The sequence below is a fragment of the Pongo abelii genome, chromosome 7 (genome assembly GCF_028885655.2).
Source record: "Pongo abelii isolate AG06213 chromosome 7, NHGRI_mPonAbe1-v2.0_pri, whole genome shotgun sequence".
Lineage (NCBI taxonomy): Eukaryota > Metazoa > Chordata > Mammalia > Primates > Hominidae > Pongo > Pongo abelii.
This window is the reverse complement of record NC_071992.2, coordinates 60,007,045-60,026,647: the sequence shown is the minus strand read 5'-3', so window position 1 is coordinate 60,026,647 and position 19,603 is coordinate 60,007,045.

Genomic DNA, 19,603 nt, shown 5'->3' with positions numbered 1-19,603 from the left:
GTATGTTGTGTCTTTGTTCTCATTGGTTTCAAAGAACATCTTTATTCTGTCTTCATTTCGCTATGTACCCAGTAGTCACTCAGGAGCAGATTGCTCCGTTTCCGTGTAGTTGAGCGGTTTTGAGTGAGTTTCTTCATCCTGAGGTCCAGTTTGACTGCCCTGTGGTCTGAGAGACGGTTGGTTGTAATTTCTGTTCTTTTGCATTTGCGGAGGAGTGCTTTCCTTCCAACTATGTGGTCAGTTTTGGAATAAGTGTGATGTGGTGCTGAGAAGAATGTATATTCTGTTGATTTGGGGTGGAGAGTTAATATAGATGTCTATTCGGTCTGCTTGGTGCAGAGCTAAGTTCAGTTCCTGGATATCCTTTTCAACTTTCTGTCTCGTTGATCTGTTTCATGTTGACGGTGGGGTGTTAAAATCTCCCATTGCTATTGTGTGGGTGTCTAATTATCTTCTGATGACACTTGAAAGATCAAGAAGTAGAAGCGCAAAAAAGTTATGCGTCCAATATGACAAAGCTAGTAAGTGGTGGAATTGGAATGGGAACCCAGATGTCTAACTCCAGAGCCTAAGGGCTTGAGCCACCTCACAGTGGTGCCTCTAGAGAAAACCAGGTAAGCGCGCATTCAAAAGCAAAGGACTTTCAGTTGTTTTTAGCTTTTTTTTTATTTTTAATTTTTAACTTCATACAGACATTTATTCTGCGCCTGCCCCGGGGGCGGGGGAAAAATCGGGTGGGGGAGGGGAGGTTCAGACAGCCCCACAGAAGGGGAAGAGGCCCAAGAACGAAGACGATCAGGAGGCTGGTGGGCCTGGGGGCTGGCCTTGTTGCCAGAGGCCGGGGAAGTCCAGGTGGGCTGGGGGAGGCTAGTGGTGGAAGGCCAGAGGTCTGGGAGGGGCAGAGGGATGGGCACAGGCGCCAGGGGTGGCGGCAGGGTCTCCGGGGACTGGGAGTGGCGGCTGGGGCCTCGGGGAGCCCATTGGTGGAAGGACAGAGGTCTGGGAGGGGCAGAGGGATGGGGACAGGGACGACGGCCCGCGGCAGGGACTCCGGGGGACTGGGAGTCCGGGGTCGGGGTTAGTCTTGGCTTTTGGCCCTCTCCTGCCGCCGGCTGCTCCAGTTTCTTTCGCTTTGCGGCGAGGTGGACAGGGCTAGCTCTCGGGATCGATGGCAGTTTGGGAAGAGGCCTGGGGCTCAGGACAGGCCAGGGCGGCGGGAGAGGCGGACCGGTGGCGTGGCTGGATCTGGGCGCGCTGTCGAACCTTCCACATCGCCAGCTGCAGGCAGGCGTTTGCGTCCTCGCTGGAGTTGTGGCCGTCCTGGCTGTCCTGGATGATCTGTCCCAGGTAGTCGGCCGCGAGATTCCTGAGGGAACGCTTGTAGGGGAAACCCAGGTAGTGCGGGAAGAGCACGGCCGTGTCCACCACGGTGCTGTGGATCAGCTTGAGGGCCAGCAGATCGCTCTCCAGGCTGTGCCCGATGAGGATGGTTTGGGCGCTGAAAAAGCTCAGCAGGATGGCTTGGACTTCGGGCAACGTGACGCTCGTCTTGGCGACGTCGGCCTCGGTCACTCCGGAAAACCTGGTGTTGTAGTCCACGATCTCGTTGTCGGGCTTGACGAAGGTGTCGTACACCACTTGCATGTCGGCGTCCACCACGGTGACGCGGGTCAGCTCCAGGCCATGCGTGGTGTAGCACATCTCACAGTCCAAGGCGTAGATTCCTGGATAAGCGTCTGTGGAAAACTCTTTCTTGAAGGTCTTCACGAAGCCATGGAGGCTCTCCTTGCGGCCGTCCCACACGTGCTGCTTTGCCACCTGGCAGCCCACTGAGCCAGGAGCAGCTGCACAGCAGGTGTACTGGCGAACCCGGCCTGCAGCCACTTGGCTGGAGCGGACCCGCCCCCAGTGATAATAACACAACTGGTCGCGTAGACAGCGGCCCGAGGAGGACACCAGGTAGTCGGTGCCACAACGGCAGCAGACCCTGCAGGAGGAGTCGCCGGGCCCCTTCCCCTGGCCAGTGAAGAGGACGGCGCCTCCGGGCCGCTCGGGGTGCGGGAAGGGGTAGCCGTTCTCCTTGAGCTGGTCCTGGGTGAGCAGGAACTCCTGGAGGCGGCTGTACAGGGCGGCCCTGCTGAGGCCCGGCATGGAGCTGGGGGTCAGGCCCTTCAGTCTCTTGAGGGTGTTCAGGACCACATTCAGGTACATGTTCTTGTTGGGGCTGCAGTCGTAGGCCACCTTCTCCTCGTTCAGCGCCTTCTCCTCGGCCTCCTGCTTGGAGGCGCAGAACTTGAGACACTCTTTGGTGAACAGTTGGAGATAGCCTCGGCGGATGACGGTGGGGACTTGGCAGCGAGACCTTCGGAGAATAATGGGTTTCTTCCAAGTCGGTAAGGATGGACGACGGACGATTCGCTTAGAGCTGAGTGTGGTGGAGGTCTTGCATGCCCTCCCCCGTCTGTTGCGACCAGTCTTCCGTGGCTGTGTGCCGACCCTGGAGCCATTGGAGCGTTGGCTGCTGCCGGCCACCCGGGTTCTCTTGGCATCGGTGCGACCTGCGACCAAGCAGGGGCTGGGAAAGTGGGCGATCCTCTTCCTCTCCCTGGGGGCTGAGATGCGGACTCCACAGGGCCTCTCTGTCAGCCTTGGGGCGGCTGGCAAGCAGCAGGCCGACCCCCTCTGCGCGGGGAAGTACCACGCCTCCGTCGCCATCTTGGGCCACGCTGGGGGCACCGCCGGACCCCTATTCTGGGGCTCCGCCCGGATGTCCACGAGTGCTGAGGCCTGGTTGTGCATCTGGGGCCCGCAGAGCCCGAAGCTCTGGGCAGGCTGATGAGAGGGCAGTGGGAATTCTGGAGCCTCGAGGGCCGCCTCCTCGGCCACCTTCTTGGCTTCTGGGTATGCAGGAGGGAACCAGCAGGGAGCTGTGGCTCGCAACATCTTGCTGCCTTCGGGAACACCGACCTGGCTCTGCTCCACTCCCAAATGGCGGCTTGCCTCGTGGGGCGCCTCCTCGGCCACCTTCTTAGCTTCTGGGTATGCAGGTGGGAACCAGCAGGGAGCTGTGGCTCGCAACATCTTGCTGCCTTCGGGAGCACCGGCCTGGCTCTGCTCCTCTCCCAACTGGCGGCTTGCCTCGAGGGCCACCTCCTCGGCCACCTTCTTGGCTTCTGGGCATGCAGGTGGGAACCAGCAGGGAGCTGTGGCTCGCAACATCTTGCTGCCTTCGGGAACACCGACCTGGCTCTGCTCCTCTCCCAAATGGCGGCTTGCCTCGTGGGCCGCCTCCTCGGCCACCTTCTTAGCTTCTGGGTATGCAGGTGGGAACCAGCAGGGAGCTGTGGCTCGCAACATCTTGCTGCCTTCGGGAACACCGACCTGGCTCTGCTCCTCTCCCAAATGGCGGCTTGCCTCGTGGGCCGCCTCCTCGGCCACCTTCTTAGCTTCTGGGTATGCAGGTGGGAACCAGCAGGGAGCTGTGGCTCGCAACATCTTGCTGCCTTCGGGAGCACCGGCCTGGCTCTGCTCCTCTCCCAACTGGCGGCTTCAATGAGTGGCGCGGCCGCCCCGCCTCACCTTTATACAGGCACAGGGCAGAGTGGGTGGGACTTCCCCTTCATTGGATTGGTGCTTCAGTCTAGTCACACTGAACCTCATCTTCCACGAGACTTCAGCTTGGGAATTCCTCAGGGGGTCCGCCCATGGAATCAACTGGAATTCCCGGTTGCCAACCTTGGAGCTAGGTTCCTTTTCTTAAGTTAATTGACTGTCCCTGCACAGCAGTCCTATAATAGCGAGTGGAATTGGGCTACCTAGGATTAAATTAAGGTTCAGGGAGGTTGGTCAGCTTGCTGGGCCCACACAGCAGCCCATGGAGCCAGGACTGGGCCAGCAGTCTGCTGCATGCTGGAGGGCATGCCTCTCTCTGGGGTTGCCTTTCCCTGCTCTGTGCACTCCTCCACTGTGGGCAAACTGAAGACAGGAAGTGGACCGCATCCACTTCTCTCCCAGGATTTGGGCAATATTCAGTACAGGGGGTCTTCCGAAAGTTCATAGAAAATGTACATGGTGAGAAATCTATGCATGGATTTCAATTCGTTTTCACTAAAATAAACATGTACTAACTTCTTACAACCTTTCTGAACTGGATCTCATTGGAGGCACTAAGAAGGATGAGACATCCACTGAAAAGGCCTCCTATCAGTGCAACTTGAATTCCGCTAAAATTGCAGCAAGAGCAAACATCCAATTGACGGTGAAGCTTGGGTGGAAGAATGAAGAAATCATTGATGTTTGAAGAAAAGCTTCTAAGGACACTAGCCCAAAGAAATCAACTCTTTACGGAGGTATGGCTTGTTTCAAGAAGAGATGAGAAGATGTGGAAGATGAATCCTGCAGTGGCTGTGAAAACCATTGTGCCCAGATCAGCTGCAGTGACGACGAGAGCTATCAGTGGAAATTTTCAACAGGAGGGATCACGATCCTGGGGCACCTGTTTGACAAATTGTAACCGGAATTTGGAACATGGCTTCGCCAATATGATCCTGAAGACAAAGCGTCATCAAAGCGATGGCTACCAAGAGATGGCAGTGGTCCAGTCAAAGGAAAAGGAGGGAAGACCAAAGGCAACATCATGGCATCAGTGTTATGGGACGCTCAAGGCATTTTGCATGTTGACTTTCTGAAGAGCCAAACATCTGCTTATTAGGAGAGTGTTTTGCGAAACTTAGACAAAGCTTTGGTAGAAACATGCTGGGAAAGTCTCACTCGAGTCCTTTTTGACCACATCAATGCTCTGCTCATTCCTCTCATCAAACAAGGGCCATTTTGTCAGTTTCAATGGGCAATCCTTAGGAATTCACCTTCCAGGCTGGTTTCGTTCCTTCCAACTTCTTTTAGTTTCCTCATGAGAGAAAGTCTCCTTGCCTTGCTTGGAAAGATGAGAGAAAGTCTCGTTGCCTTGCTTGGAAAGATGAGAGATGAGATCCTCCTCTTGTCTCCCAGGACAGAATGGTCAGACTTGAGTTTCCTTTCTCCTCACTCTTGTCTTCCTTGAGGGAGCTGCTGTGCCAGACAGAACTGCTCCCGTGTCTAGACACTGGTAGACTCGTTGAAGATCCGCACAGGCAATCCTCCGTGGGGTCAAAGTGGAAGGACTTATTTCTTTAGGGCTCAGTAGTCCGCATCCTGACGCGCACCTTCAGCAGGCCAGGGTGGGGAAAAGGAGGGTGAAAGGGGGTGGCTCAGAGCCCGCTTCTTCAGCTTGGGGGTATCCTGGGAGGAACCGTTGTCCAGTGAGCAGCTCTTCGTCTCCACCAAATTCCCTAGGGGGAAATTTCTGGCAGCCCTTCTTGTTCAGCAGCTTATTGGGGCCAGGTGGACCTCGGCTAGTCACCAGCCGGTAGGCTTTTCTCCATTTCAGTTAGTTTTGCAAGTTGCCTAGGTGACTATTGACCTCATTATCCAGAACAGCAAAGGGACGAGGGGTGAGAAGAGTGGCCGTCTGGGTTTGCAGCATATTGCTGCCTTATAGGAGTTGTGCAGTCATCGGGTGTGTGGAACTCCACCTGGCTGATCGGTGGGAACGCCTCCACAAACTCGCTAAATTCAGTAGCTTTTGCCTTCCAAGATTCATTTGCCCAATGTAGAATGCTTTAAACGAACGAGCATGAAGAGTGCTGGGCCGGAAAGTGACGATACGGATGGTAGGGGCTCCTCGGAGTAGAGGAGTAGAGTTTTACTATGATAACTAGGAGGCAAATAACAAGGAGCTGAACGTGATGCATAATAAACGAAGCACACACTCACGAAGCTCCATACCAACTACATTCAAATGGTAATCATGATATTTGGAAATACAACTTAATGGGAAATCATTAAGTAATCTCATCCAACTTTCTTTAGTGGGTGGCAGGGCTATGGAGGGGAAACAGCAATGGTTCTGGTACCTCCTTAACTTTCTTCCATTAAATTCACCCAACAAGCCTCCAGAGAAGATATTACTGCTTTGATATTACAAAGGGAAAGACAGGTATGGCATCTCTAAAGAGCACAATGTTCTAGGACTGGGATGACTTGAAATCCACACACACACATTTCTGAGACAATTTTGCCATAAGGTACCTTACACCTTACTGTAAACTTATTTTACAATAAGTCTTGAACATCATTCCAAGTTACCATTTGGAAGAGTTTCCTCCATTTGGTTTTGTTCTAGCTGCATAGTATTCTTCTGTAAGGATGAACGTACTCTGATTTAGTTAGCCAGCCTCTTACTGATGTACAATTAAGTCGTTTTTAAATCTTTCACTCTTGAAAATCTTGTTTCTCACACATAAATATTTGTATCCAATAAATAGTTGAAGGAGAATTGTTGGAGTTCGAGACCAGCCTGGCCAACATGGTGAAAACCCATCTCTCCTAGAAACACAAAATTGGCCGCACATGATGGGACATGCCTTTAATCTCAGCTGAGGCAGGAGAATCACTTCAGCCTGGGAGGCAGAGGTTGTGGTGAGCCGAAATCTTGCCACTGCACTCCAGCCTGGGGAACACGAGCGAAACCATATCCCCCCCAAAACAATAATAATAAATGTATATCTATCTATCTATCTATATATATAGGTACATATATCCAATAGAATCCTATTCAGCCTTGAAAAAGAAAGAAATCTTATCGTTAGCAACATGAATGAGCCTAGAGGATGTTCTACTGTGTGAAATAAAGCAAAGGCCAGACACAGTGGCTCAGGCCTGTAATCCCAGGACTTTGGGAGGAGAAGGGAGGAGGAAGAGTTGAGCCCAGGAGTTGGAGATCAACCATCTCTACAAAAAATACAAAAATTAGCCAGGTGTGGTGTTGGACGCCTGTAGTCCTAGCTACTCAGGAGGCTGAAGTGGGAGGATCTCTTGACCCCGGGAGGTGGAGGCCGTAGTGAGCCGTGTTTGTGTCACTGTACTCCAGCCTTGGTGACAGACTCCGACACTGTCTGAAAAAATACATCAATACATCATAAAGTTTTAAAAAGCAAACACAGAAATACAAATACTGCACGATCTCACTTCTATGTGCAATGTAAAAAAGTGGAACTCAGAGTCGTAGAGAGCAGAACGCTGCTTACCCGAGGCAGGGGCCGGGGAGGGATTGGGAGATGTTAGTCTAATGATACAAAATTTCAGATACGAATAGTTCTAGAGATATGTTGAACAGCACGGCAACTACAGTGGGTAACTATGGACTGTATACTTGAAATGTGCTATCAGAGTAGATTTGAAACATGTTCTCATCACCATAAAATCAGTATGTGAGGAAACGAATGTGTTAATTAGCTTGATTTTTGTGTCATTCCACAATGTATGCATATGTGAAACTTCATGTTGTACACCATAAATATATATCATTTTTATTTGTCAATTTAAAATGACAATTTAAATAAATTATAAAAATAAAATGAAATAACGTACACTGCAAAAGACTTTTATCTATTAAATCTCCAGAGAAGAACTCTAAGTTATAGAGGAAAGTAAAATTCCAGGAACGGTGAAATCCATCAGAAATGCCCTTCTTCAGCGCTTTCTGAAATTTGTCTGACACACTGGAAATCCAGTTCTTCACTAAGTCAGTGTTCTGGAAGTGTTAGTGTGTGTGTATATACGTGTGCGTGGGCTCACATACACAAATTAAATGAATGGAAATGTAAGCATCCAGATTATCAGTTTAATTTAGTTATCTATACATACACACACACACACACACTCACACACCGAAAACATTGACAAAATCAGCCATTCCACCAAAACTAGCTGCTTAGTGTCTCATCTCTCATTGAAGATTCCAAATAGAAACGTGGATTTAAAGAGGCATGGCGGTTCATTCTCTCTTGGAGCCCTGTTGGAAGTTGACTGACTGATTCAGACATTGTGTTTGCTCTTGCTTCCCTGGTTCTTTGAATTGGGACGTGAGGGTGTCCATTTTAGATCTTTCCTGCTTTCTCTTGTGGGCATTTAATGCTATGTTTCCCTCTACACACTGCTTTCAATGTATCCCAGAGATTCTGGTATGTTGTGTCTTTGTTCTCATTGGTTTCAAAGAACATCTTTATTCTGTCTTCATTTCGCTATGTACCCAGTAGTCACTCAGGAGCAGATTGCTCCGTTTCCGTGTAGTTGAGCGGTTTTGAGTGAGTTTCTTCATCCTGAGGTCCAGTTTGACTGCCCTGTGGTCTGAGAGACGGTTGGTTGTAATTTCTGTTCTTTTGCATTTGCGGAGGAGTGCTTTCCTTCCAACTATGTGGTCAGTTTTGGAATAAGTGTGATGTGGTGCTGAGAAGAATGTATATTCTGTTGATTTGGGGTGGAGAGTTAATGTAGATGTCTATTCGGTCTGCTTGGTGCAGAGCTAAGTTCAGTTCCTGGATATCCTTTTCAACTTTCTGTCTCGTTGATCTGTTTCATGTTGACGGTGGGGTGTTAAAATCTCCCATTGCTATTGTGTGGGTGTCTAATTATCTTCTGATGACACTTGAAAGATCAAGAAGTAGAAGCGCAAAAAAGTTATGCATCCAATATGACAAAGCTAGTAAGTGGTGGAATTGGAATGGGAACCCAGATGTCTAACTCCAGAGCCTAAGGGCTTGAGCCACCTCACAGTGGTGCCTCTAGAGAAAACCAGGTAAGCGCGCATTCAAAAGCAAAGGACTTTCAGTTGTTTTTAGCTTTTTTTTTATTTTTAATTTTTAACTTCATACAGACATTTATTCTGCGCCTGCCCCGGGGGCGGGGGAAAAATCGGGTGGGGGAGGGGAGGTTCAGACAGCCCCACAGAAGGGGAAGAGGCCCAAGAACGAAGACGATCAGGAGGCTGGTGGGCCTGGGGGCTGGCCTTGTTGCCAGAGGCCGGGGAAGTCCAGGTGGGCTGGGGGACGCTAGTGGTGGAAGGCCAGAGGTCTGGGAGGGGCAGAGGGATGGGCACAGGCGCCAGGGGTGGCGGCAGGGTCTCCGGGGACTGGGAGTGGCGGCTGGGGCCTCGGGGAGCCCATTGGTGGAAGGACAGAGGTCTGGGAGGGGCAGAGGGATGGGGACAGGGACGACGGCCCGCGGCAGGGACTCCGGGGGACTGGGAGTCCGGGGTCGGGGTTAGTCTTGGCTTTTGGCCCTCTCCTGCCGCCGGCTGCTCCAGTTTCTTTCGCTTTGCGGCGAGGTGGACAGGGCTAGCTCTCGGGATCGATGGCAGTTTGGGAAGAGGCCTGGGGCTCAGGACAGGCCAGGGCGGCGGGAGAGGCGGACCGGTGGCGTGGCTGGATCTGGGCGCGCTGTCGAACCTTCCACATCGCCAGCTGCAGGCAGGCGTTTGCGTCCTCGCTGGAGTTGTGGCCGTCCTGGCTGTCCTGGATGATCTGTCCCAGGTAGTCGGCCGCGAGATTCCTGAGGGAACGCTTGTAGGGGAAACCCAGGTAGTGCGGGAAGAGCACGGCCGTGTCCACCACGGTGCTGTGGATCAGCTTGAGGGCCAGCAGATCGCTCTCCAGGCTGTGCCCGATGAGGATGGTTTGGGCGCTGAAAAAGCTCAGCAGGATGGCTTGGACTTCGGGCAACGTGACGCTCGTCTTGGCGACGTCGGCCTCGGTCACTCCGGAAAACCTGGTGTTGTAGTCCACGATCTCGTTGTCGGGCTTGACGAAGGTGTCGTACACCACTTGCATGTCGGCGTCCACCACGGTGACGCGGGTCAGCTCCAGGCCATGCGTGGTGTAGCACATCTCACAGTCCAAGGCGTAGATTCCTGGATAAGCGTCTGTGGAAAACTCTTTCTTGAAGGTCTTCACGAAGCCATGGAGGCTCTCCTTGCGGCCGTCCCGCACGTGCTGCTTTGCCACCTGGCAGCCCACTGAGCCAGGAGCAGCTGCACAGCAGGTGTACTGGCTAACCCGGCCTGCAGCCACTTGGCTGGAGCGGACCCGCCCCCAGTGATAATAACACAACTGGTCGCGTAGACAGCGGCCCGAGGAGGACACCAGGTAGTCGGTGCCACAACGGCAGCAGACCCTGCAGGAGGAGTCGCCGGGCCCCTTCCCCTGGCCAGTGAAGAGGACGGCGCCTCCGGGCCGCTCGGGGTGCGGGAAGGGGTAGCCGTTCTCCTTGAGCTGGTCCTGGGTGAGCAGGAACTCCTGGAGGCGGCTGTACAGGGCGGCCCTGCTGAGGCCCGGCATGGAGCTGGGGGTCAGGCCCTTCAGTCTCTTGAGGGTGTTCAGGACCACATTCAGGTACATGTTCTTGTTGGGGCTGCAGTCGTAGGCCACCTTCTCCTCGTTCAGCGCCTTCTCCTCGGCCTCCTGCTTGGAGGCGCAGAACTTGAGACACTCTTTGGTGAACAGTTGGAGATAGCCTCGGCGGATGACGGTGGGGACTTGGCAGCGAGACCTTCGGAGGATAATGGGTTTCTTCCAAGTCGGTAAGGATGGACGACGGACGATTCGCTTAGAGCTGAGTGTGGTGGAGGTCTTGCATGCCCTCCCCCGTCTGTTGCGACCAGTCTTCCGTGGCTGTGTGCCGACCCTGGAGCCATTGGAGCGTTGGCTGCTGCCGGCCACCCGGGTTCTCTTGGCATCGGTGCGACCTGCGACCAAGCAGGGGCTGGGAAAGTGGGCGATCCTCTTCCTCTCCCTGGGGGCTGAGATGCGGACTCCACAGGGCCTCTCTGTCAGCCTTGGGGCGGCTGGCAAGCAGCAGGCCGACCCCCTCTGCGCGGGGAAGTACCAGGCCTCCGTCGCCATCTTGGGCCACGCTGGGGGCACCGCCGGACCCCTATTCTGGGGCTCCGCCCGGATGTCCACGAGTGCTGAGGCCTGGTTGTGCATCTGGGGCCCGCAGAGCCCGAACCTCTGGGCAGGCTGATGAGAGGGCAGTGGGAATTCTGGAGCCTCGAGGGCCGCCTCCTCGGCCACCTTCTTGGCTTCTGGGTATGCAGGAGGGAACCAGCAGGGAGCTGTGGCTCGCAACATCTTGCTGCCTTCGGGAACACCGACCTGGCTCTGCTCCACTCCCAAATGGCGGCTTGCCTCGTGGGGCGCCTCCTCGGCCACCTTCTTAGCTTCTGGGTATGCAGGTGGGAACCAGCAGGGAGCTGTGGCTCGCAACATCTTGCTGCCTTCGGGAGCACCGGCCTGGCTCTGCTCCTCTCCCAACTGGCGGCTTGCCTCGAGGGCCGCCTCCTCGGCCACCTTCTTGGCTTCTGGGCATGCAGGTGGGAACCAGCAGGGAGCTGTGGCTCGCAACATCTTGCTGCCTTCGGGAACACCGACCTGGCTCTGCTCCTCTCCCAAATGGCGGCTTGCCTCGTGGGCCGCCTCCTCGGCCACCTTCTTAGCTTCTGGGTATGCAGGTGGGAACCAGCAGGGAGCTGTGGCTCGCAACATCTTGCTGCCTTCGGGAGCACCAGCCTGGCTCTGCTCCTCTCCCAACTGGCGGCTTCAATGAGTGGCGCGGCCGCCCCGCCTCACCTTTATACAGGCACAGGGCAGAGTGGGTGGGACTTCCCCTTCATTGGATTGGTGCTTCAGTCTAGTCACACTGAACCTCATCTTCCACGAGACTTCAGCTTGGGAATTCCTCAGGGGGTCCGCCCATGGAATCAACTGGAATTCCCGGTTGCCAACCTTGGAGCTAGGTTCCTTTTCTTAAGTTAATTGACTGTCCCTGCACAGCAGTCCTATAATAGCGAGTGGAATTGGGCTACCTAGGATTAAATTAAGGTTCAGGGAGGTTGGTCAGCTTGCTGGGCCCACACAGCAACCCATGGAGCCAGGACTGGGCCAGCAGTCTGCTGCATGCTGGAGGGCATGCCTCTCTCTGGGGTTGCCTTTCCCTGCTCTGTGCACTCCTCCACTGTGGGCAAACTGAAGACAGGAAGTGGACCGCATCCACTTCTCTCCCAGGATTTGGGCAATATTCAGTACAGGGGGTCTTCCGAAAGTTCATAGAAAATGTACATGGTGAGAAATCTATGCATGGATTTCAATTCATTTTCACTAAAATAAACATGTACTAACTTCTTACAACCTTTCTGAACTGGATCTCATTGGAGGCACTAAGAAGGATGAGACATCCACTGAAAAGGCCTCCTATCAGTGCAACTTGAATTCCGCTAAAATTGCAGCAAGAGCAAACATCCAATTGACGGTGAAGCTTGGGTGGAAGAATGAAGAAATCATTGATGTTTGAAGAAAAGCTTCTAAGGACACTAGCCCAAAGAAATCAACTCTTTACGGAGGTATGGCTTGTTTCAAGAAGAGATGAGAAGATGTGGAAGATGAATCCTGCAGTGGCTGTGAAAACCATTGTGCCCAGATCAGCTGCAGTGACGACGAGAGCTATCAGTGGAAATTTTCAACAGGAGGGATCACGATCCTGGGGCACCTGTTTGACAAATTGTAACCGGAATTTGGAACATGGCTTCGCCAATATGATCCTGAAGACAAAGCGTCATCAAAGCGATGGCTACCAAGAGATGGCAGTGGTCCAGTCAAAGGAAAAGGAGGGCAGACCAAAGGCAACATCATGGCATCAGTGTTATGGGACGCTCAAGGCATTTTGCATGTTGACTTTCTGAAGAGCCAAACATCTGCTTATTAGGAGAGTGTTTTGCGAAACTTAGACAAAGCTTTGGTAGAAACATGCTGGGAAAGTCTCACTCGAGTCCTTTTTGACCACATCAATGCTCTGCTCATTCCTCTCATCAAACAAGGGCCATTTTGTCAGTTTCAATGGGCAATCCTTAGGAATTCACCTTCCAGGCTGGTTTCGTTCCTTCCAACTTCTTTTAGTTTCCTCATGAGAGAAAGTCTCCTTGCCTTGCTTGGAAAGATGAGAGAAAGTCTCGTTGCCTTGCTTGGAAAGATGAGAGATGAGATCCTCCTCTTGTCTCCCAGGACAGAATGGTCAGACTTGAGTTTCCTTTCTCCTCACTCTTGTCTTCCTTGAGGGAGCTGCTGTGCCAGACAGAACTGCTCCCGTGTCTAGACACTGGTAGACTCGTTGAAGATCCGCACAGGCAATCCTCCGTGGGGTCAAAGTGGAAGGACTTATTTCTTTAGGGCTCAGTAGTCCGCATCCTGACGCGCACCTTCAGCAGGCCAGGGTGGGGAAAAGGAGGGTGAAAGGGGGTGGCTCAGAGCCCGCTTCTTCAGCTTGGGGGTATCCTGGGAGGAACCGTTGTCCAGTGAGCAGCTCTTCGTCTCCACCAAATTCCCTAGGGGGAAATTTCTGGCAGCCCTTCTTGTTCAGCAGCTTATTGGGGCCAGGTGGACCTCGGCTAGTCACCAGCCGGAAGGCCTTTCTCCATTTCAGTTTGTTTTGCAGTTGCCTAGGTGACTATTGACCTCATTATCCAGAACAGCAAAGGGACGAGGGGTGAGAAGAGTGGCCGTCTGGGTTTGCAGCATATTGCTGCCTTATAGGAGTTGTGCAGTCATCGGGTGTGTGGAACTCCACCTGGCTGACCGGTGGGAACGCCTCCACAAACTCGCTAAATTCAGTAGCTTTTGCCTTCCAAGATTCATTTGCCCAATGTAGAATGCTTTAAACGAACGAGCATGAAGAGTGCTGGGCCGGAAAGTGACGATACGGATGGTAGGGGCTCCTCGGAGTAGAGGAGTAGAGTTTTACTATGATAACTAGGAGGCAAATAACAAGGAGCTGAACGTGATGCATAATAAACGAAGCAGACACTCACGAAGCTCCATACCAACTACATTCAAATGGTAATCATGATATTTGGAAATACAACTTAATGGGAAATCATTAAGTAATCTCATCCAACTTTCTTTAGTGGGTGGCAGGGCTATGGAGGGGAAACAGCAATGGTTCTGGTACCTCCTTAACTTTCTTCCATTAAATTCACCCAACAAGCCTCCAGAGAAGATATTACTGCTTTGATATTACAAAGGGAAAGACAGGTATGGCATCTCTAAAGAGCACAATGTTCTAGGACTGGGATGACTTGAAATCCACACACACACATTTCTGAGAGAATTTTGCCATAAGGTACCTTACACCTTACTGTAAACTTATTTTACAATAAGTCTTGAACATCATTCCAAGTTACCATTTGGAAGAGTTTCCTCCATTTGGTTTTGTTCTAGCTGCATAGTATTCTTCTGTAAGGATGAACGTACTCTGATTTAGTTAGCCAGCCTCTTACTGATGTACAATTAAGTCGTTTTTAAATCTTTCACTCTTGAAAATCTTGTTTCTCACACATAAATATATGTATCCAATAAATAGTTGAAGGAGAATTGTTGGAGTTCGAGACCAGCCTGGCCAACATGGTGAAAACCCATCTCTCCTAGAAACACAAAATTGGCCGCACATGATGGGACATGCCTTTAATCTCAGCTGAGGCAGGAGAATCACTTCAGCCTGGGAGGCAGAGGTTGTGGTGAGCCGAAATCTTGCCACTGCACTCCAGCCTGGGGAACACGAGCGAAACCATATCCCCCCCAAAACAATAATAATAAATGTATATCTATCTATCTATCTATATATATAGGTACATATATCCAATAGAATCCTATTCAGCCTTGAAAAAGAAAGAAATCTTATCGTTAGCAACATGAATGAGCCTAGAGGATGTTCTACTGTGTGAAATAAAGCAAAGGCCAGACACAGTGGCTCAGGCCTGTAATCCCAGGACTTTGGGAGGAGAAGGGAGGAGGAAGAGTTGAGCCCAGGAGTTGGAGATCAACCATCTCTACAAAAAATACAAAAATTAGCCAGGTGTGGTGTTGGACGCCTGTAGTCCTAGCTACTCAGGAGGCTGAAGTGGGAGGATCTCTTGACCCCGGGAGGTGGAGGCCGTGGTGAGCCGTGTTTGTGTCACTGTACTCCAGCCTTGGTGACAGACTCCGACACTGTCTGAAAAAATACATCAATACATCATAAAGTTTTAAAAAGCAAACACAGAAATACAAATACTGCACGATCTCACTTCTATGTGCAATGTAAAAAAGTGGAACTCAGAGTCGTAGAGAGCAGAACGCTGCTTACCCGAGGCAGGGGCCGGGGAGGGATTGGGAGATGTTAGTCTAATGATACAAAATTTCAGATACGAATAGTTCTAGAGATATGTTGAACAGCACGGCAACTACAGTGGGTAACTATGGACTGTATACTTGAAATGTGCTATCAGAGTAGATTTGAAACATGTTCTCATCACCATAAAATCAGTATGTGAGGAAACGAATGTGTTAATTAGCTTGATTTTTGTGTCATTCCACAATGTATGCATATGTGAAACTTCATGTTGTACACCATAAATATATATCATTTTTATTTGTCAATTTAAAATGACAATTTAAATAAATTATAAAAATAAAATGAAATAACGTACACTGCAAAAGACTTTTATCTATTAAATCTCCAGAGAAGAACTCTAAGTTATAGAGGAAAGTAAAATTCCAGGAACGGTGAAATCCATCAGAAATGCCCTTCTTCAGCGCTTTCTGAAATTTGTCTGACACACTGGAAATCCAGTTCTTCACTAAGTCAGTGTTCTGGAAGTGTTAGTGTGTGTGTATATACGTGTGCGTGGGCTCACATACACAAATTAAATGAATGGAAATGTAAGCATCCAGATTATCAGTTTAATTTAGTTATCTATACATACACACACACACACACACTCACACACCGAAAACATTGACAAAATCAGCCATTCCACCAAAACTAGCTGCTTAGTGTCTCATCTCTCATTGAAGATTCCAAATAGAAACGTGGATTTAAAGAGGCATGGCGGTTCATTCTCTCTTGGAGCCCTGTTGGAAGTTGACTGACTGATTCAGACATTGTGTTTGCTCTTGCTTCCCTGGTTCTTTGAATTGGGACGTGAGGGTGTCCATTTTAGATCTTTCCTGCTTTCTCTTGTGGGCATTTAATGCTATGTTTCCCTCTACACACTGCTTTCAATGTATCCCAGAGATTCTGGTATGTTGTGTCTTTGTTCTCATTGGTTTCAAAGAACATCTTTATTCTGTCTTCATTTCGCTATGTACCCAGTAGTCACTCAGGAGCAGATTGCTCCGTTTCCGTGTAGTTGAGCGGTTTTGAGTGAGTTTCTTCATCCTGAGGTCCAGTTTGACTGCCCTGTGGTCTGAGAGACGGTTGGTTGTAATTTCTGTTCTTTTGCATTTGCGGAGGAGTGCTTTCCTTCCAACTATGTGGTCAGTTTTGGAATAAGTGTGATGTGGTGCTGAGAAGAATGTATATTCTGTTGATTTGGGGTGGAGAGTTAATGTAGATGTCTATTCGGTCTGCTTGGTGCAGAGCTAAGTTCAGTTCCTGGATATCCTTTTCAACTTTCTGTCTCGTTGATCTGTTTCATGTTGACGGTGGGGTGTTAAAATCTCCCATTGCTATTGTGTGGGTGTCTAATTATCTTCTGATGACACTTGAAAGATCAAGAAGTAGAAGCGCAAAAAAGTTATGCGTCCAATATGACAAAGCTAGTAAGTGGTGGAATTGGAATGGGAACCCAGATGTCTAACTCCAGAGCCTAAGGGCTTGAGCCACCTCACAGTGGTGCCTCTAGAGAAAACCAGGTAAGCGCGCATTCAAAAGCAAAGGACTTTCAGTTGTTTTTAGCTTTTTTTTTATTTTTAATTTTTAACTTCATACAGACATTTATTCTGCGCCTGCCCCGGGGGCGGGGGAAAAATCGGGTGGGGGAGGGGAGGTTCAGACAGCCCCACAGAAGGGGAAGAGGCCCAAGAACGAAGACGATCAGGAGGCTGGTGGGCCTGGGGGCTGGCCTTGTTGCCAGAGGCCGGGGAAGTCCAGGTGGGCTGGGGGACGCTAGTGGTGGAAGGCCAGAGGTCTGGGAGGGGCAGAGGGATGGGCACAGGCGCCAGGGGTGGCGGCAGGGTCTCCGGGGACTGGGAGTGGCGGCTGGGGCCTCGGGGAGCCCATTGGTGGAAGGACAGAGGTCTGGGAGGGGCAGAGGGATGGGGACAGGGACGACGGCCCGCGGCAGGGACTCCGGGGGACTGGGAGTCCGGGGTCGGGGTTAGTCTTGGCTTTTGGCCCTCTCCTGCCGCCGGCTGCTCCAGTTTCTTTCGCTTTGCGGCGAGGTGGACAGGGCTAGCTCTCGGGATCGATGGCAGTTTGGGAAGAGGCCTGGGGCTCAGGACAGGCCAGGGCGGCGGGAGAGGCGGACCGGTGGCGTGGCTGGATCTGGGCGCGCTGTCGAACCTTCCACATCGCCAGCTGCAGGCAGGCGTTTGCGTCCTCGCTGGAGTTGTGGCCGTCCTGGCTGTCCTGGATGATCTGTCCCAGGTAGTCGGCCGCGAGATTCCTGAGGGAACGCTTGTAGGGGAAACCCAGGTAGTGCGGGAAGAGCACGGCCGTGTCCACCACGGTGCTGTGGATCAGCTTGAGGGCCAGCAGATCGCTCTCCAGGCTGTGCCCGATGAGGATGGTTTGGGCGCTGAAAAAGCTCAGCAGGATGGCTTGGACTTCGGGCAACGTGACGCTCGTCTTGGCGACGTCGGCCTCGGTCACTCCGGAAAACCTGGTGTTGTAGTCCACGATCTCGTTGTCGGGCTTGACGAAGGTGTCGTACACCACTTGCATGTCGGCGTCCACCACGGTGACGCGGGTCAGCTCCAGGCCATGCGTGGTGTAGCACATCTCACAGTCCAAGGCGTAGATTCCTGGATAAGCGTCTGTGGAAAACTCTTTCTTGAAGGTCTTCACGAAGCCATGGAGGCTCTCCTTGCGGCCGTCCCGCACGTGCTGCTTTGCCACCTGGCAGCCCACTGAGCCAGGAGCAGCTGCACAGCAGGTGTACTGGCGAACCCGGCCTGCAGCCACTTGGCTGGAGCGGACCCGCCCCCAGAGATAATAACACAACTGGTCGCGTAGACAGCGGCCCGAGGAGGACACCAGGTAGTCGGTGCCACAACGGCAGCAGACCCTGCAGGAGGAGTCGCCGGGCCCCTTCCCCTGGCCAGTGAAGAGGACGGCGCCTCCGGGCCGCTCGGGGTGCGGGAAGGGGTAGCCGTTCTCCTTGAGCTGGTCCTGGGTGAGCAGGAACTCCTGGAGGCGGCTGTACAGGGCGGCCCTGCTGAGGCCCGGCATGGAGCTGGGGGTCAGGCCCTTCAGTCTCTTGAGGGTGTTCAGGACCACATTCAGGTAGATGTTCTTGTTGGGGCTGCAGTCGTAGGCCACCTTCTCCTCGTTCAGCGCCTTCTCCTCGGCCTCCTGCTTGGAGGCGCAGAACTTGAGACACTCTTTGGTGAACAGTTGGAGATAGCCTCGGCGGATGACGGTGGGGACTTGGCAGCGAGACCTTCGGAGGATAATGGGTTTCTTCCAAGTCGGTAAGGATGGACGACGGACGATTCGCTTAGAGCTGAGTGTGGTGGAGGTCTTGCATGCCCTCCCCCGTCTGTTGCGACCAGTCTTCCGTGGCTGTGTGCCGACCCTGGAGCCATTGGAGCGTTGGCTGCTGCCGGCCACCCGGGTTCTCATGGCGTCGGTGCGACCTGCGACCGAGCAGGGGCTGGGAAAGTGGGCGATCCTCTTCCTCTCCCTGGGGGCTGAGATGCGGACTCCACAGGGCCTCTCTGTCAGCCTTGGGGCGGCTGGCAAGCAGCAGGCCGACCCCCTCTGCGCGGGGAAGTACCACGCCTCCGTCGCCATCTTGGGCCACGCTGGGGGCACCGCCGGACCCCTATTCTGGGGCTCCGCCCGGATGTCCACGAGTGCTGAGGCCTGGTTGTGCATCTGGGGCACGCAGAGCCCGAAGCTCTGGGCAGGCTGATGAGAGGGCAGTGGGAATTCTGGAGCCTCGAGGGCCGCCTCCTCGGCCACCTTCTTGGCTTCTGGGTATGCAGGAGGGAACCAGCAGGGAGCTGTGGCTCGCAACATCTTGCTGCCTTCGGGAACACCGACCTGGCTCTGCTCCACTCCCAAATGGCGGCTTGCCTCGTGGGGCGCCTCCTCGGCCACCTTCTTAGCTTCTGGGTATGCAGGTGGGAACCAGCAGGGAGCTGTGGCTCGCAACATCTTGCTGCCTTCGGGAGCACCGGCCTGGCTCTGCTCCTCTCCCAACTGGCGGCTTGCCTCGAGGGCCGCCTCCTCGGCCACCTTCTTGGCTTCTGGGCATGCAGGTGGGAACCAGCAGGGAGCTGTGGCTCGCAACATCTTGCTGCCTTCGGGAACACCGACCTGGCTCTGCTCCTCTCCCAAATGGCGGCTTGCCTCGTGGGCCGCCTCCTCGGCCACCTTCTTAGCTTCTGGGTATGCAGGTGGGAACCAGCAGGGAGCTGTGGCTCGCAACATCTTGCTGCCTTCGGGAGCACCGGCCTGGCTCTGCTCCTCTCCCAACTGGCGGCTTCAATGAGTGGCGCGGCTGCCCCGCCTCACCTTTATACAGGCACAGGGCAGAGTGGGTGGGACTTCCCCTTCATTGGATTGGTGCTTCAGTCTAGTCACACTGAACCTCATCTTCCACGAGACTTCAGCTTGGGAATTCCTCAGGGGGTCCGCCCATGGAATCAACTGGAATTCCCGGTTGCCAACCTTGGAGCTAGGTTCCTTTTCTTAA